This window comes from Mycetomoellerius zeteki, unplaced genomic scaffold, assembly GCF_001594055.1.
Source record: "Mycetomoellerius zeteki isolate Tzet28-1 unplaced genomic scaffold, Tzet1.0 scaffold30, whole genome shotgun sequence".
NCBI lineage: Eukaryota > Metazoa > Arthropoda > Insecta > Hymenoptera > Formicidae > Mycetomoellerius > Mycetomoellerius zeteki.
The window spans coordinates 1,643-6,991 of record NW_017257283.1 but is presented as its reverse complement, the minus strand read 5'-3'; positions in this window follow the sequence as shown (position 1 = coordinate 6,991).

Genomic DNA, 5,349 nt, shown 5'->3' with positions numbered 1-5,349 from the left:
GGAAAGCAGCCTATGTAAATAATATTTTAAAAGATTAAACAATAATCTTATGTGCCAAAGCACATATATATCATTATATGCAATTAAAATGTTTAAACTTACGCATAAAAAATGGTAACATAAAACTTTCATTTGCCTAGGATAGAACGTGTAAGATAATGTGAGATAGAATTGTAGGATAAAATGAAATAGAAGTATGTCACTAGTATTATAAATGGCTACCAAGCCACGTGACTGTAACAGCGAATCAGAATGCGGAACACCGGTTGCGCTTCTCTGATATCTAGGACTCTAGCCCTGACATAATGTTCGACTCGAACATTTATTCAAATTACTTATAAAGTGCAAAGTGAAATACAGAATACAAATTCGTTTTAAATATACATTTAAACATTTAATACATTTCACAACACGACTCGAATATAAATACTAAAACTATTATTCGGAATTCACAGGTAAAGTTACAGGTAAGGCTTTAATCCATAGTTTCATTCTATCAAGAGAATCGAGTTGTAAGATCTAGAGGTTAAACTGTAACTGAGAATATCTTGAACCACATAGCGATTCTTGTCTAAGACTTTTGTCACTTTGAAGGGTCCTTTAAAGTCCGGTTTTAATTTTTTATTTTCTCCGATTTTTACAGTTGAATCTCTGATCATTACAAGATCACCAGGTTTATAAACTGAACGATGACGCTTATCATAAATTGTCTTATTATAGGCCTTGATTTTATCAGCAACATTCAATGCTAATTCCTTGCTTTTCTCTCTTTCCAAACTTGAATCCTTCTCAATTCCGGCTATTTTATTCAAACATTTAATCAAATCGGAATCTATGTTGTTACGCTGATCATATCCAAGGAGTAGGTTGGATGGAGAGGACTTCAACACTGAATGTAGCGTATTGTTAAATACGTATTGAACGGTATCAAGACAAGATTCCCAATCATGATGTTCATCCACAAGTTTCTTTAAACAAGCTTTTAAAAAGCGGTTAGATCTTTCTGCCAAACCAGGGAACAGCTACAGAAATCAATCTATGATTTATTTTCTTTTCGCTAAGAAAATCAGAAAATTCACAAGAAGTAAATGCAGAACCTCTATCGGACACAACCTTTTTAGGATTTCCAAGAACCTTAAATAGGGAAGAAAGATGTTTTACAACTTCTTTAGTAGTTGTCCTTGTTGGAAAAAATTAAATGAACCGCATCAATAACAACCAAGATATGCCTTGATCCCTTACTCGACTCATTTAAAGGTCCAAAATGATCCATGTGTAAAATCTGGAAGGGCTCAAAAGGCGTGTCCGTAATCTGTATTTCACCCTCACTGGATTTATAACCTGTATTGGAAGTTAAACAGGTAACACAGTTATTAATGTGGTCATGAACACGTTTACGAAGTAAAGGAAACCAATAGTGCTCACTAAGCTCATGGACTGCTTTTCCCAATCCACAATGAGCTAAATCATTATGGTAAGTTCTAATTACATTCCCGACCATAGATTTGGGAACAACAAATCTAGGGAGATCTGATCCTTTTCTATAAACTAAACCTTGAATTAACTCGAACTTAGGATGATCAGAATATTCTAATTGTTCAGCGATTTCTTTTATTTTAGGATCTTGTAATTGTTTTAGTTTCAGTTCTCTTTTAAGAGGCAAAGTCTCGACAAAGGCAGTAATTCTGCTGAGTGCATCAACATGTGCCATTCTATGACCAGCACGATGAGAAACTTTAAATCTGTAATTCTGGAGCCTAAGGATCCATCTGGTGAATCTAGGGTTCAGATGTGCCTTATTGACCGCATAAACAAGAGCATGACAATCTGTTATAACTGTAAATTCTATGTCATAAAGGTAAATATGAAAACGCTCCACAGTCTTAACCACAGCCAACATTTCAAGTTCAAAGCTGTGATATTTTGCTTCTGCAGAATTGGTAACTTGGCTGTAGTAAGCAATGGGAGCCCACTTTCCAGAATCACGTTTCTGAAAGAGAATGGCAGCTAAGGCAATCGCACTCGCATCAGTGTGAAGCTCAGTTTCGGCAAACGGGTTATAAAGTCCGAGAACTGGATAAGATGTTAATTCCTTTTTTAAAATTAAAAATGCATTTGAGCATTCCTCATTAAAATCAAAGGAAACCGTTTTACGTAACAAATTATTCAAAGGTCGGGCCTTGACTACATAATCCTTGATAAACTTACGAAAGAAATTTGTAAAGCCAAGAAATCGCTGGACTTGTATTACATTTTTGGGTTAAGGAAAATCTTTCACAGCCTTTGTATGTCGATCACTTAGAGTAATACCTGAAGCTGAGAGAGTATAACCTAAATACTCTATTTTTGATTTTACAAAAAGACATTTTTTATAATTCAGAATAAAATTGTATCGTTTCAGCAACAAAAATACTTTCTTTAAAACAGAGAGGTTTTTCTCGACAGTGACAGATGGCACCAAAATATCATCTATGTACACCAAAACTTTGTCTTTTCGTATAAGGGGTTGAAAAATTTGAACCATCCTCTTTTGAAACTCAGCTGGGGCTTCACAATGTTATATCCCGATAAAGTTCTCCTCTTCTTTATTATAAATATATGATTCATACATTATCTTTATCCTGTCTCTAGTTTAGTATTAAGTCTTAGTTTGTTCCTATCTTTTATTTCGAAACTATATTCCAACCGTCCCTTTTTATAAGGCCTATTTACTTCCTTTTTTTCTCTCTCGACAAACAGACAGCTTACCCTTATGCGTCACATAGATAAAGAATAGCTATTTTACAATCTTTTTCTTTTGAAAGCCTTTATCTAAGAAATAGTTAAACAATAGCATATATGCCTAATAATTAAGTAGTATGGTAAAAATTAAGACCTTCCCGAACACGAGGATGAATATCTTTTATTTTCCTTTTCTCATTTCCTCTTATTTTTAATGAAATTAAAATCTATCAAAAATTATGATACATATATAAAGTTATAAGGTATATTTTAAACCAATTTAAAATTTAGAATATGTTGTCACACTTTGCCTCGCGTAGGGATATTAGTTAAGAAAGATCGAACTTTTATAAATTATTAAAACTCTCGTCTACTAAGATAAAACTAGACTCGTAGCGTCGGGAGTAGGGCTTACGCGGAGCCCTGCTGCCTTATCTTAAGGAAACGAGCGCGAGTATAGATTCTACCAAATCTTGAGGAGTACTGATTGGTCCTGAAAAGACACTCCCATATTCATTTTCAAATATAAAAGGAGCTGCCAAAAGCAGAAACAGCAGAGAAAAAGGTAAAAAACTATTCTGGAAGTAAGTAAAACTATCCTCGCGCTCCTATTCTAAGTTCACTCTTGTATTCTCTCTCATTGTTTTATTTTTTTTATATTAAAAATACTAAACCACCTCGCCAGAAGCCTAAATCTCTATTCTGTCACATTCAATTACATTCAACTACACTCAATTATGAGGGACTGTGGGGACGGTCGCTGCCAATAGCGTGGCCCCCGTCTGATATCGCTTCTTCGGAGAAATTTTAAGTATCACACATTCAGAGGGCTGTTAGGACTGTCGCTGCCAATAGCGTGGCCTCCGTCCTGCGGCACTCCTTCGGAACATTTATTCTTTTACAGTACCTTTTACAGTGCCTACTAAAGGCGGACGTAGACAACAAGAAAAGAGATTGAGGTTTCGAATCAAATCCGCTCTTAATTCGAACAAAGATCCTCTCCCCTATTTCCAGAAATTAGCGCAACTTTTAAATAAAGATAAACCGGTAGATTCGCCTCGCGAAAACGTATATTCACTCCAACCGTTGGAGATCGATTTTTCGTTTCCTAACTATAAAGATATCCGAAAGGACGATCCTCGCAGACTTGCCTATAAGCTGCGAAATCTTTTCGGCACCGGATTCGAGATCTTCCCTCTAAATAACTATCCGATGTTTCCTACTGAACATCATTAACCGCACGGCTTGATCTCCGATCCCCGGGTAAATTGCTTTAATGCATTGACCTTAAAACGGAAAAACCCTCGATTGCGACGTAACAAAATTTGGTGACAGCGGTGGGATACGCTCTGTCAGGCTGTGCGAAAAAATCGCAAGTGATTAAGGTGTGTAAAAGTTTTATCTATGAGCAAAGTAGTACATATCCCTCAAGGAAAAAAACCCAGTGCGTGCAATACCACCATGGCAACTGAACCCGAATTACAATAAAGACTACAACAACAAGAACGTGTTATTCGTCAACTACAAGAACAGCAGCAACATTTGGAACAATCACAAGGTACTCCAATTACAACAGGATCTAATGATCTTAATTACGGAAATTTTGTTTATTTTTCAATCAGAGACGCGTTAGAAGCTGTATCTAGTTTTGACGGAGATAATATCGCGTTTACTCATTTCGTGGAAGGATGTGAAGAAGCGCTCAGTATGATTGCGCCTTCACAGGAAATTATCTTAGTGCGCGCGATACGTAACAAATTAAGGGGTGATGCTCATAGATCCATACTCGGAAGAGTATTTAACTCTTTACAGAGTTTAGTCGAATTTTTACGTAGCAAATATGGTCCTAGAGAAACGGTTTACGAAGCGCAAGCTCGACTCGCTTACATATGTCAAAAGAAAGACGAAAAGGTATCAAGGTTATGCGAATCGTGTCCGCGAAACAGGAAAGCGTATAATAGACGCTCAAAAACGGCAATCGAACGAAATTAGGCAAGATTTTAAGAAATCTGTGGAAGAGCATTTAAAGGCGTGTTTCCTACGTGGTTTGAATCCGGAAATAATAATATCAAAAGAAGGAACCTTCGAGGAATTAGAGAGCCGCGCAATAGACACCGAAAGAGAACTCGAGACTGTGAAAACGATAAGACAAATAGTGCTTGGAGAAAAAACGTCTAGCGATAGCAAACACGCATATAGTGCGCCTGTGCGTCGGGTAGGTGCCGAAGCGATAACGTGCCAATACTGCCATAAAATTGGGCATACCGCCGACCGTTGTAGACTTATCAACAATAATCAACCTAGACAAAATTTTTTATCTAACACAAACTCAGGCCAAACGAACTTCTCGTCGAATAATCGAAATTACAACAATCCGCGAACACCACCACCCCCGGGAGGATCACAAAACCCTGACAATACGTCTCAGATTATATGTAGATATTGCAAAAAAATAGGACATGCAATTGAAGATTGCCGCAAGCGAGCGTTTAATAATCAGGTCCGTAACAGCCAAGCGCAGGGAAACGAGGAAATTTCCGCGAAAACAGGAGCGATTCCGGGAAATACAAACACACGCGCCCGCTCGAGTGATAATGACGACATTCGATACGGATATCGAGCAATAAA